The sequence below is a fragment of the Pinus tabuliformis genome, chromosome 3_2 (genome assembly GCF_031772625.1).
Source record: "Pinus tabuliformis cultivar Carrire ecotype Pingquan chromosome 3_2, CPIR1, whole genome shotgun sequence".
Taxonomy (NCBI): Eukaryota; Viridiplantae; Streptophyta; class Pinopsida; order Pinales; family Pinaceae; genus Pinus; species Pinus tabuliformis.
Genome location: NC_142302.1, coordinates 328485847 through 328500897, shown reverse-complemented (window position 1 = coordinate 328500897; position 15051 = coordinate 328485847). Strand labels below are relative to the sequence as shown.

The 15051-nt window shown below is 37.1% G+C and overlaps 1 protein-coding gene across 8 annotated transcripts in view; it reads right to left on the bottom strand.

The window, feature by feature from the left end:
* LOC149180839 (agamous-like MADS-box protein AGL11) overlaps positions 1-15051 on the bottom strand; it is a 278094-nt gene that overhangs the window by 143408 nt on the left and 119635 nt on the right. The gene's annotated exons all lie outside the window — the stretch shown is intronic.

Here is a 15051-nt window from a genome sequence, read left to right as displayed (position 1 = left end):
TTCAATGTTTCTCCCTCTGCCTCGGCAAAAATTTGATCTGGAATCCCTTCTCTCTATCGACTCTCTTGGAGAGAGACTGCCTCAAAATTTCAACCCTCTGACTATGTACTGCGCAAACCCTCAGGGATTTCGAACTGTTGCCTCCTGGAACTTTTTGATTTCCCTTTTCTACTCAGCATTGGATCTACTAGCTCTGTGTTTCTTGCTTCACCTGCAACTTTGATACCATGTGAAAATTCCTCAACCGGAATTCCTACTATAGCAAACTAATGTTACTTCTCCTACTTGTTGATTCATACAAGTTATTTACTTTGTACTACGGTAAATATTGAAGTAAATACTACTGCACTCTTCACTTAGAAACAAGATACTGAGAAAGAAAGAAAATACAACACAATTAACACCGTTATTTTTGGACAAGTGTCCCTGGAAAAACCCAATGCGGGAAAACTGGGGCAACAACTTTGAGATTTTATTATTTTTAAGCATTAGAAAATTATAAATACATCTTTGAATACCTTAATGGTTATTCAGTTTCAGAGAGACAAATATTGGCATAAATATTTGTGATATTACCTCACATAATCATTGAGAAAAATCAGGGTTGATCCGGACACAAGATGAGGTGCCTCTGGCAAGCCCTATGTTGCCTTTGTGCAGTCCTCAAGCAGTCCCTGTGTCAACCCCTCTAGACACTGTGTCACCCAAACAGTTAATCGATTTGTTGCCCTGAATCACTGATCTCGATCTCCCCGTCTCACTTCCCAGCTCCTGGCTTCTAAAATTGACTCAGCCCAGCAAAATTTCAGGCTCTTTCTCACCCTCTACGCTTACTCTGCATGACCTTCGTAGCCCTGCGTCAACCTCTGCATGAGAGTTGTTGGATCACTCTCTATTGATGATTCTCTGGCTGATAAAATCTCTCTCTCTCTCTTTGGATGTTATCTCTACCCATCAACTACAAGAAATCTCCTCCATCATAACTTCCTCCTGAGAAATTCTCAATTCAGAAATTTCATCTCTTGATCTCTCGGTGTGTCTTCCAAATGACCCTCGAGCCTCCTTAAATAATCTTCTCGTTGACATTCAACAACCTAGATTAGAAGTTAATCAATGACTAAGTCTTCTTCTAGAAGGTACTTCCATAGTTATATTAATACCCATTAATGATTTTAATTTCCTAAGTTTAAACTTAGGGACCCATTAAAAATAATTAATTATTTTAATAAAATTATCTTCGGGTTGAATTTCTGAAAACGCTTTCTGGGTTCTTTGGAATACATGTGCCCAAGCCTCCCTACAAAATTTGAGACTTAGAGCACATCCGATGCTACTAGAAATCAACACAAACAATAGTAACATTATTTGTTTATATTGTGGCCTTCTTTCCTTGACTGTGGTTGAGGAAGAGGAGTCAAATTAGGCCATTAGGCCTCTCCACAAGTGCCTCAAACCGGCTTTTGTAGTAGTATTTCCTACAACCCAACTCAAAGTATAGAAGAAACATATAAAATATAGACCCCCAACTCACCTTCAATCTAGCAGCTGATTCTAACAAGGAAGCCACACTAAATCACAGAAGAAGCTTCCCCAAACAATCCTTCAAGCCTTCGCTCAAGCTTCCCTAGGTCTGCGACTCTCTTTCACAACAAATCTGCACCCAAGATTATTCCTCAAGATGCTCTTCCTCCTTGCCTCAAGTTGCCTCTAACTCATTCATGAATTTGATGATAAATGAGTCCAAAACCATTCAAAGATAAGCCCAAATTTTCTCCATATTGACCTCGGTCTCCAGCCTGAGGAATTCATCTTATGAAGGAGACTAAATAGATCCCAACCTTGCCCTAATTACCTTTGTTGGAGATCTTCTTCTTCTGCAGCTATTTGAGAGAGAATAATGAGATATGGATGTGTGAACATGAGGGTGAAGGAACTTCTATATATACAATTCGATGGGGTTCAAGGGACATGACCATTGTGCTTGATGAGCCAACACAGAGGTAAGGTCGAACTTGATAATTTGCATGTGAGAGAACATAAATTCAAAAACCCATTTCTCCTTATCGAAATTTGTCGATCTTTAGGCCGATTTTGGTCCTCTCGAATGGAGGAATTCAATTCCATAATTATCTTCTTCAAAAGACCTATCCAAAGTTGAATTTGGGCCTAGTTTCCAATTTTAACACTCCCTCTCAACTAGGGAGAATTCCACCTGCTAGTCCATTTATTATCATGCAATCCTCTCATCATGTGTCATATCTGCATCTCGTCTCAACTCCGTTGAAAACTGATATAGATAATGAAGAATAATTGATCGAGAGTGAGTCACAAGAGCTTTCCAGTCTACACTGAGTAAAGTCAGTCCACATAACCATATGTAAAATCACAATCAAACTTGATCCCAAGTGATCAAGTTTGTTGAACATCATTCATCCTAGACATAGGGAATACGACAATACACGATGTGTCCATCAGTAGTGCTATGGTCCCAAACCACTTTTCCCAACTTAGTGGCCAAATGAGAGGTACTTCCCATCTGTCCCAGACTATATAGGTAGGATGACGTAGGAACACTAACATGGAAAGAATATAACACATCTTTCTCACAACCACACATAGGGAAAGGAGAAACCACATCCTACAAACACATGTCACAACCATACGTAGGGAAAGGATAAACCAAATCCTACACACATGCAAACCAAGAGTAGGGAAAGGATGAACCATGCCCTACATGCATGCCAATCAATAATCCTAGGAAAGAAAAATAGGTTCCCTCAGGGTTCTCCTCTTGGAGAAATTGTATGAGCGCACCCTCACATACCACATTGATTTGTCCAAGAGGAGATCTCGAGGGAACCTATTAGATCAACACCAATGCTAGTGTCTAAACTACTCAACTTGGTGTAAATATACATGTGCGTTAACAATTTTCCAATCTAGTAGAGAAGGGTAAGGGGGAAATCTAAAGCGAGCCAACCAATATTATAGTTCTTAAAATACTTCTCTGAAGGGGCAAACTCCTCTGCTCTCAATAAGTATGGATACCTACTCCACCCATTGAAAACAATAAGTGCTAGTGCGCATTCCTAATAAATATATAAAGGGTTAAAGAAGAGAAGGGCTTCCTGTGTAGGGAGGTGAAGTAAGCGACTTTGTCAGGGTATTGTCCAGGCTCGTTGGAAATGAAGCAATTCTTGTGTTACTGAAGTGACTTTGCCGAGGCACTGTCTAGGCCTGCTAGCATCATAGCAACACCAAAGATGAAAAATCATACTCTGAATATCATAAAATCGTCGCACACATTAACCTTTCTTGTATTGAAACAAATGTGATAGGGTGTATCTTTTATGTGTGTTCAACTGAGTAGAGAAAAACAAGATGCTATGTATAAAACTAGGTCGAAAGGGGAAATCGAGGCATTAAATACTTCTTGAAGGTTTGACCCTTAACCAAAATCTATTCTTGAATAGAGAAGGTGAGGTCCACCCAATGTGTCGCCAAGTGTTGTCGTTGTTACAACACGCTCCAAAAATTTCACTACATTCGAATTTTGGAGCCTATTAAACCATTGTATCTAATGTGTCTCTTTGACCATCAAATGTTGTCTCATGTTATTCTATGAGTTCCAATTGTCCCTGAATTATATCAAGTTTTTTCGCATTGATTAGAACATATTTAGGTGCATTTCATGGTCATAACATCTTTTATTGTTAAACGACACTTTTGGGTCGCATTAGCATACACTTCACTCCTGTCCTAGTACTTAGGGAATGTGTACAAAGTAGTGTCTTAATGAATATTTATCATTTTCCAACCTTGTTTAAGTTTTCTCGATGAGTCTGTATGAGTCACACATGGTTTTATGTTTAACTCATCTTATTCACCCATTTTCTTATATCCCATACTTAGAGAAATATTTGGTATGTGCTATTCAAATGTGTATGAGGCCTTGATCAGGTGTCCTCCATTTTTCATAAGTGCACCATGTGCCCTCTAAGAGCATAAAGCGCACTCCTTAATCCACACTTCCCCTACCTTGTTTCAAATTGCGCGATTCAAAAACCAAGCATTCCTTTGAGCATACTTCTTTGACCTGAAATAATGTGCCCTCCTTGAGAGCACTCCTTCGACCCGAAGGAATAAACCCTACATGGGAGCAATCCTTTGACCCGAACGAATTCATCCTCCTTGAGTGCATGAGCACACCCTGAAGGCCTTAAGTTCTACCCTTTAGCCTTCTACAATGCGTCATGCGCCCTCTTGACCTTTTGAGCACATGAGCGCACTTTCGAAGGCACAGAGTTTCATCCTTCAGCCTTTGGGCTTGAGTCGTGTGCCATCTTTAGTCTCTTGAGTGCATGAGTCCACTTTGAAGGCACGAAGCTCCATCTTTCAGCCTTTGGACTTGTGCCATGTGCCCTCATTTATTTCCTTTGAGAACACTCCTTCGACCTGAAGGGATGCGCCCTCCTTGAGAGCATTCCTTCAACCCAAAGGGATGCACCCAGCTTGAGAGCACTCCTTCGACCCAAAGGAATGCACCCTCCTTGAGAGCACCCCTTCTACCTGAAGGAACACGCCCTCCTTGAGAGCACTCCTTCAACTTGAAGGAATGTTCCCTCTTGGTTTCTTGAGCGCACTTTGAAGGCACGAATACTCATCCTTCATATTTTAGTAGTGCACCCTATGCCTTCTTTCTCTCCCTGAAGTGCATATCACATTTGGTAAGCCCGAAGCCGTTCCCCTTCAGCCCTTCAGCCTTTCAAAGTGCATCCATGCACCCATAAGCCCCTTTTTTCCTGCTCTAGCACACTGAAAAGGCATGAACATAAAATATGAATAAAACATGGTAGAATAAGATATTTTCAGGTTGATCATTTCTTGTCATGAGTAATTGCAGATGCAAGTATTCCAAAAACACCATGGAAAGCATGCATGAGGAAGATCAGGAAAAGAAAAAAAATGAAAGAAGTTGCATGAAGAATGAAGAGCACACTCCAAAGACTCCATTAAATTAAAGAGTCGTTGGAGGGTGAGGACATCAATGATTAAAGATGTATAAAGAATGAAGACACAAATGAAATCCATGTCACCACTAGAGAAATTCCATGTCATCAGTCACTATTAGTCTCAGTCATCAAATCTAGTGACATGTCAAGACTAGTCACATGATGATGTGGAGGTCATGATGTATTATTATAATGATTTTAAACACAAATAAGTGGAAGTCCAAGAGTCATATGTGGAATATGAAAATCCAATTAGTTATATATGGAAAAAATATCTTTAAAAGAAGTCCAAAAGTCATTTAGAAGTTCAAGAGTCGCATAAAAGTACAAAGGTCATAATTGAAGTCCAAGAGTCATGAGGGTAATTCAAGAATCATGGGATATGAAATATCATCCCCCGTGTTATAAAAGCAACCTCATAACTGAAGCAAAGGGATTTTGGAGGCTTAAGCTTTGGAGAGCTAGTCTTGGCTTCTCTACTTGGCATAAGATAGAAACATTATTCTTTGGAGAAGCAAGGAGTGACTTAATGTTCCACTATTGGAACTATTTTTCGCTATTGTAATTAATGTACTTGGATCTTTCACCTTATAATTGAAGCTCTATGACCCAACACATTTTCGTGCATGTGTCGCAAATGTTTTAGGACTATTCTTGGGATGTTTATGGTATCTGTTGTGTTCATGTGTACATGAGAAATTAAACTATTTCAATGGTTTTGGTACTCATATTGTTGAATGTGTGTTCTATTTGCTTTAATATCGTTGTGTGAACTATTTGGCTAATGAATCTTTCCATGCTCTCGTATGCCTCTTCTACGTTAGTACTTTCAATTTCCTCTTAGAGACTCACTTCTTGTCTCCCCTCGTGAAGGTTTCCTTTTACATTTTACATTTGGTGCTTTACAAATTTCAACTTACTTGCTTATTCAAGGTTTACGTATATAATCTCTTATGTTATATTTTGAAACCAAGACGAACCTTTGTGTTATGGTGGTTGGCCCGATACTCCGGATGGGGCTCCTACTCCAAACAGTGTGAGGTCTAATTGGGACTTCACATCAAGGAAACTTCCTGTATGTTGGTGGTACATAGCACCATCAACAAAACCATCAAAATACAAATTCCGAATATTAGCAAAACCAAAGCTATGTCCTACACTACTACTATTTACATCTATTGTATAAGAGTCATTTACACTAGTTTGATTTTGTGGAAGGAGTTCCAACTGTGTATCTAATGGGACTAGTGAAGGTTGTGTAAGATAATATCTGTGATCTACTTCTAGAAAGCAATTTCTGAAAATAACATCTGCAAAGCCCATTGGTTCATTTTTTTCCTCAAGTTGTGTCATGGTATGTTTCATGTAAGGCTCACTTTCTACTTGAATTTGATTGTTTCTTCCCTTGTATGGAAGCCATAAATGTGTCAAGTCAGTTGAAAAGTACCCTTGTAACTATTTAGACCAATATTTGATCAACAATAAACTGTATGCGTAAGGAATGTCCACGATTATAATGGTTATGCACTGGTAAACTCTATTGTCATATGATAAGTGAATGATAACATTACTGAGTTCACCAATGGCTTGGACAAATGATTTGTACAATTGTATGATTTTTGCATCAATTTTATCCCATTTAGCATCAACTTTCTTAGTGACAAATAATGGAAAAACATTCATGGATGCATCAGAATCAACCAACAATTATGGACATTATAATTAAAGATTTCAAAAGTTAAAAGAAATAGAGGGAAGAGAGTGTTAAAATTCAAATTGAAAGCATTAACTACATATTCGATAATATCATGAGAGTTAATAGACATTACCTAAGAAGCATGAACTTCTTTACTTGTTGGAGAGTGTGATGAGATTTCCTCGATAATCAGTTCATGCTACCACAGTATCTTTGTCAGCTCAAATATTGAAATGTTGGCCTGAGCTCGTTTCATATCATCGACAATGTTTTAATCAATACTTTCCATCTTAATGGGTTGCGCTGACAGATCAGGTGGTGTAGCTTTATTCAACACTTCGAGAGTGGTGGACTTTCTCTTATTGTTGGTGGAAGTGTTCTTGGCAGCAGGAGCACTTCTAGACTTATTCTATGAGTTTTGAGTTGGATTAGAAGGTGGTAGAATCCTACACAATAATTTCTTCTTAAGTTCCTGCTCAGAAATAGGTCCCTTTCTCCTCAAATTGTAACAACCAGTTGATTGTCAGGGAGGAGATTCACTCGTTGATCTTTCATAAACACTTTTCCTATGAACGTTGTATATAACATTAAAAGTATTCACTGTGTGTCTAGCACCCAAATTTTCTTTGGTTGCAGTAGGTTCATTTGCTTCTTCACTCTGCTTAGGTTGTTCTTCTACTAATAAGGTATCAACCAAATTAGCCATCATAGTGTTCATATTGTGATTCCACTGTGGGCATGTTTTTTTTGAATGCTTCTCTTGGTGAAAAGTGCAAAAATTATCCATGCCCAAACTTTCAATATTGAACATCACGTTAGAACTTTGAGCATATTTGGCCGGTTGAGAGTTATTTTTATTTTTAAAGAAAGGTGGCCTAAAACACTTGTTGTTGGTAGTGGATGCCTCATTTGACCTTATCTTTAACTCTAATACTTTGTTCGTCAACAGCTTCAATGACTTGGTCAAGCTTTCCATATCAAAGGAGTATTTCTCTTTAGCTTTGTTGTAAGAGGCTTGGTTTTTGTTACCAGTTCCCTTGAATTCTTTAGGATCATCAGTGTCTTCAATGACTCCAATAGAATGCAAATCCTTTTCAACAACAAGAGCTTCTACATAGTTTAAGGCCAAAGTATCCTTTGTAGCTCTTTTGACAAACACAAAAATGTTAGTTGGAAAGGTATCTATGTAATAATATTTGGTAATGTCATCATGCAGTTGTGCATCAATGGGGAACTTGTTCAACAAATGAGTAAACCTTTTGTTAAAATCTTTAACTCCTTCTTTTTCCCCAATTTTTGGGTTCCCTGGTTCTTTTAATAACATGATGGGAGTTTGATGATCAACAATTTTATCTAAAAATAACTTCTTAAACTCCCTCCAGCTATGGATTGAATTGATAGGAAGACTATGATACTATACAGATGCTCTACCTTCTAAAGTGTATAGAAATATTCTACAAGCAACATTGTCAAACATACCTCAAGCATTCGTAAATGCATGTAGAAATTGTCAATGTGGTCTTTTGCTTTAGCCTGCTTATCAAGATTGAACTGTGATAATAGCTTTTATGGATGTTTCAACATCTTATGAAGATTATCTGAAAGAGTGAGTGGCCCTTGTGAAATCCAATCCAAGTGTTCATCAACCATGTCTTCGTCTCCCTCCTCCTCCTCTTCTTCAGAGTCTAAATATGATTCTTCTTCACCATTCAAATCTGCATTATAATCAGGATGTTCCTCGTAAGAAAACTGAAAATATTCCCCTTCACAGTCAAAATTCTCCTGAACAAGAGGAAGTTCCCCTTGATAAATCTTTCTTTCCGTAGGATCAACTAATTCCTCTATGGTTGTGATAACCAAATCTTCCACTAAAGAAACTAAGATGACATTGGGAGTTGTTTCTTTCTTTATAGGCTTACGCGGTAGAATAGCAACAACAAGGAGTAAAACAAGACCTCTCGCAAACTGATGAGTAATGGGTTGGATAGTCTAGAGATAATCATAAGTAACCGCAAATGCTTGTCCCAGACTAGGCTGAGAATTTTCCTCTCTCTCAAGAGTATGAGTTTGAGTGGAAATGGGAACATTACTGCCTTGTAGGAAAGTCTACTTGTTAGGATGCAATGAATTATCAGCCATAAAAAGGTGGTTTCCCTCCTACTAGTGCTAGAATGTTGACATTTCTAGAGACCGCCAACATGCAAGGGGTTCACCCCGATGAAATGTATAAATTAGACTTCACATCGTTTGGTGTAGGATCCCTTCTAGAATTAAGGCCTGGCTGCCCATGATTCTTAAATAGCCTTGGCTACAATGGTTATCATGAGTGATATGCATGTATTTTTGAATGAACAACTGAGTATGCCTTGTGGAATGTTCAGTTGTAGATTGTATCAAGTTTCTTTCACCAGAGGGAAAATTAAAGTGAGCCTTTAAGAGAAGAGTAATAGTATTAATCTAATATAGACACACGAACACATATATATGAAAGAATCATTGATCAACCAGAGAAATAATTCACATAGAAGCAATGGTCGTTCAAATAAATACAACAAACCTTCAACAAGATAAGTGCCAAAACCACCAAAATAGTTCAATTTATTAAGTATGAATGAAAACAACATACATCGCAATCATTCAAAGAATAGTTTTACAACATTTAAAACATACGCATGAAAGTGTGTTGGATCAATGAGCTTCAAGTATTAAGAAAAAGTTCAAAGATACATTGGTACAATGAACACCACTAGCTCTAATAGTGAAGCGTTAGGGCTACCACTTGCTCCTCAAAAGAACTATCTTCCTCCCTAGTGCCTAGTGGGAGGAGCCAAGGTGAAAATTATTTTGCTTGAGCTATTAGGGTGTATATATAACAAATGAGATGAGTCTTCACCTCCCTCGTGACTCTTGGACTACCCTCATGACTCTCACATTCTATAGATGACTCTTGGACTTCCACTTCACATTTCATTTCTCATAATATTCGAAAATTACATATTACATCCACAAATAATGTGGCACATAATAACTCATCTGACACCTTGAAGTGACAGTGTGATAAGTCATGACTTAACACTAATGGAAACGACTTGATGATGATGTGGCAATGACAAGCCACTCTTCATGTTGTTATCCTTTTGTCTTCTTGAGAGATGGTACATGCTCTTTCTCTTCCTCCTCCATAAGCCTTGACGATAGGGAGTTTCCACTATGGTATTGATCTTCCAACATATGTCGCAATCAAGTGTCCCCCCATCTTCTTGTTCAATGGTCAGTTTATCTTTCATCTTCATAGGTGTCTTCTAGCATGATCTCCTTCTTCTTCTCCTCCATCATCATCCTGTCATGTGAAAATATAGAACCTACAACTAGAACTAACACATGACAAGACGACATCAGTCCGAAAAACTCCTAGTCTAACATGCTTCATGAAAATCACTAATTGAGTTGGAATTGGGTCTTTGAATGAGAGTAAGACTCAAGGGTTTTACAATGCGCAATTCCAGGGACCAGGAGTGATGGATTAAAGCTTGAGATTATGTAGTACACATTTCTGGAAGCCTAGGCAAGATGACTACGCGGTTAAGGAGCTCAGCGAGACGGTCTTGAGCCCTAAAGTTGCTCAATTTGCAGTACAGGAGAGACAGAGGCCTAGGTATTGCACAAATTCACAATTCAAGGAGGAGAATGATAACTTGAGACTTGCCACTACGCAATACGCATAAGGCGGTTGACTAGGAGGATGAATTGTGCAGTTGTGGAGGTCAAGGGGCTAGGGTTGAGCATTGAGACTGCGCAATGTATAGTCCTTAGAGATAGGAACTGCACATTGCCCAATTCCAGGGGGCAAGGGATAATCTTGAGGGTTTACACTATGTAATGCGTAGTTCCAGTGGGCTGAGTGATTCAAGTTGATTAGGTGATAACTTTCCAGAATTTGACTAAGTATGGGATTAATGAGGTAGAAATGAAACCAGGTTTGAACTCATGAATGATCACACACACTTAGAGAAACTGACAACACAACATTGAACACTCAGTACACAATAAAAACACGATCCCCTTAACGTGGAGATAATACAACAACCTCCTTCAAGTGCGACACTTATAAAGATACACTTTACAACGATAGTCACGACACTTGTGCAACAATGCATAAAAATTTGGGAATGAATGTAATACATGTCTATATGAAAAATAAGAATCATTGGCACCAAAGTTACCCGTTAAAATGAACCATAACTTCACTTTGGTGATGTGTCACGCTCCCATGCCAAAAGACGACACTTGAGTTTCTTCCTAAAGTGACGATAAAACTTAGAGAATATTCATGGAATGACTCTTACTACTAGAAACAACAACATGTGAGGTTAAAGTAGGTTATGAAATTTAGATGTACGCAAAAATTTTAGAGAGTGTTGTAGCAACGACAACACAATGCTTTAGGAAATCTTATGTAACATAAATATATAGATTCCTCTCAAGGGCGAGGAAAGTTTGACAAGTTGAAAGGTAAAGGTTGGTAGTTGATGAGATATTTTCATGAGAAAATACGATTGAACACAACCAAAGGGAGATGTACAACATTTCATTGAGAAGTTGATTTTTCCAAGATAATATAACCTAAAGTGAGGTTTTATAGTTCATCTAGGAAAGACATTTGGTCCTTGAATTTGACATTCAATACATGTAAAAGAGCTTGCTAAAATACTTTGGACATGAATTCTAATAGTGAATAGATTATGAGAGATTATGGAAGTCAATATATTAATGTATATCTCACATTTATCCATTTAAATAGAAAATTCAAGCATAGACAAGAATACAAATAAAATTCTCATGTAGGAGAAATAACCAAAAAAAAATAGTAGACTAATAATCTAATATTATTATTATTAGTAATTGATATATGAAGATAGATTGAATTTGATGAAAAAAATAGTTTCATTAAAAAAATTGCAATTTGAAAAACCCAAAATAATATAGACAAATATTTATGATAATATTTTATTTAAATTAGTTTAAACATTGTTTATCATTTTAACTTATTATTTATAGCAATAAAATACAAATTTCATTAAAAAAAATTGAACATCTCAAACTTGAATATCTTAAAAAGTGATCAATGTAATGAATGAAATGCCTAAATTTAATGTTGTATAAAATAATGTAAGAGAGGCTTATGCTATAATATGGATAAGTATCAAAAGGAAAGTACAATGAGGTACGCTCTTCATTTAATTCATTTTAACATATATATTGGAGTTTTTAAAAAGCCGTAGTGAACGGAATGCCTAAATTTAATAGAGGAGAGGTTTATGCTATAATATGAATAAGCATCCCATGTCCATTCAAAAAGGAAACCACAATGAGGTATGTTGTTCATTTAATTCATTTCAACAATCATTTATTAGTTTGTCTGTCTTTGTTATTTTTTATATGCTTTTCTATATGTTTGGAAGTATATAGAAGAGTGTTTTAGGAAAGAGTTGTATAGAAAGGTGGCCGGACAAAAAAATTTCTAAAAATATTTGTAGAGGCATTGTTTGAAGCATGTTTTTGATAATAGAAATGGATTCAGCACCATAAAAAATGTCAAATACACCTAAAATTATAATTTTTAACAATTTTTATTTGGATTTACGAAAATCTTTGGCAGATTTTTTCAAAATATGACCAAAATTTTCATAACTTTCAGGACAAAAAAACATAATTGTTCGACTGTAGCTTTTATGTGTAGTTCGAATAGGTGAATGAGTAAAGAAGGAAAAACAATTTAGTTATACATTGACCAAGAAAAACATATAACATATTTGAAAACTGAATCACACACAAGTAACTACACAGGATTTACATGGTAAAACCTTTACAGGGTGTCAAGGAAACATCCACGGGGCAAAGGATTGGAATCTCTATTAATTCAACAATGATTCTCCATGATTACATTTCTCGGGCATTCACTAGTTTTATACAAGCCTCCTCCGTCACATAACTGCTATTTCGGTATAAAACTAACTAGTTACTTTTTTACCCAAATTTACATAATTCATTGTCAAACTTCCAACAAACTCCACCTTGACAACAATTTTCCTAATCCCTTGCCCATGCCCATTCATCATCTTTTCTGCAAGCCAAGAGAAGTTAAACACCATCGTAGCTTCTCTACTGTAACTGGGTTTGTGAATATGTCTGCACAATTCTCTCACGTATGAACATTTTGAAGAGCTACTTTTCCGCCATTGATCACATGTCTCAGAAAATGATACCTTACATCAATGTGCTTGGTTCTGCTATGATAAGCAGGATTTGTAGCCAAGTGAATAGCACTTTGACTGTCACAAAGTACATTCACTTTCTCTTGCGTCCTTCCAATCTCATCGAGAAGACCCTTTAACTAGATAGCTTCTTTACTGGCATCTGAAGCAGCTATATATTCAGCTTCGGTAGTGTACAACGCAACTGTTTCTTGAAGCTTTGACATCCAACTAATCTATCCACCTGCAAGAGTAAAGACATAACCTGTAGTAGATATTCTTTTGTCCAAATCATCTGCATAATCAGCATCTACATATCCGCAGACTGAACCTTCACTACCATTAAAGACGATGCACTGGTCACTTGTGCCTCTTAGATATCAAAGCACCCATTTCACTGCTTGCCAATGTTCTTTACCTGAATTTGCCATGAACCTGCTGACAACTCCAACTGCATGTGAAATGTCAAGTCTTATAGATACCATCACATACATTAAGTTGCCTACAGCATTTGCATATGCTACATGAGACATATATTGCTTGTCTTCATCAGTTCTAGGACTCAAAACTGAAGAAAGCTTAAAATGGGAATCTAGTGGAACATCAACAAGTTTCACATTGTTCATAGAGAAATTTTCAAGTACTTTCTCCACATACTTCTGCTGTGATAACCAAAGCTTACCATTTTTCCTGTCTCTGTGTATCTTCATGCCCAAGATATGTTTTGGTTCTCCAAGATCCTTCATATCAAACGTCCTAAAGCACTGAGCCTTTAACCTGTTGATCTCTTCCATGCTTTTGCTTGTAACAAGCATATCGTCAACATACAAAGCTAAGATAATGGATATGCCATTGAAACTTTTGAAGTATACACAATGATCATACTCACTTCTTATAAAGTTCTGCTCACCATGAAGGAATCAAACTTCTTGTACCATTGTTTGAGAGACTACCTCAGACCATATAGTGATTTCCTGAGCTTGCAAACTAATCTTCTGTTGCGACCTTGTACAAAACCTTCTGGTTGTTCCATATATATCTCTTCATTCAAATCACCATGTAGAAATGTTGTTTTAACATCTAACTGTTCTAACTCAAGATTAAGTAACGCAGTTAGTGCTAACACAGTACGAATAAAAACAAGTTTTACAACTGGAGAAAAAATCTCATGAAAGTCTATACCTTCAACCTGAGAATACCCTTTTGCTACCAGGGTCACCTTATACCTTTCGATACTTCCACAACTTTTCGTTTCAGTTTGAAGACCCACTTGCATCCAACAACACTTCTCCCTTCAAGAAGCTCTACAAGATCCCAAGTATTGTTCTTGGCTAAGGAATCCATTTCTTCTTCCATAGTCGTTTTCCATTTTTCGCTATCTGTATCATCTACTGCTTCCCGATAACAAGAAGGTTCCCCATTTTCAGTAATCAAAGAAAAAGATGAAGCAGAATCTTCATACCTTTTGGGAGTTTTTCTTTCCCTTGTATACCTTCTTAGAGTGACTGGTTGCTGAACTGGTTTAGAAGCTTCAACAACTTCCTTTGTGTCTTCAACACCATTTTCTCCAGAAGCCTCTCCTTCCTTTTGACTATCACTGAAAGGTCTAGCCTCCAACTGAACTCGTTGATTTGGTGATACCTGTTCCTGTTCAATTCTTTCAAGATTTGATTTTAAAAAAGAAGATTCATCAAATGTTACATCTCAACTAATGACTATCTTCCGCAATGTAGGATTCAACAACCGATATCCTTTCACTGCATAGTCATACCCAACAAAGACATAACACTTCGATTTTGAATCTAATTTTGAACGTTGATTTTTAGGAATAAGAGAATAAGCATCACAGCCAAATATCCTCAAATGTAAATAATCACAAGACTAACCTGTCCAAACTTCTTCAAGAATTTTACAATTAATTGCCACTGAAGGTGATCTGTTAACTAAATAACAAGCAATAGATATTGCTTCTACCCACAACTCCTTTTGCAAGTTAGCATTGTTGATCATGCTTCTCGCTCTTTCCATAAGAGTCTGATTCATATGCTCATCAACACCATTTTGCTGAGGAGTATAAACAACAGTTTTG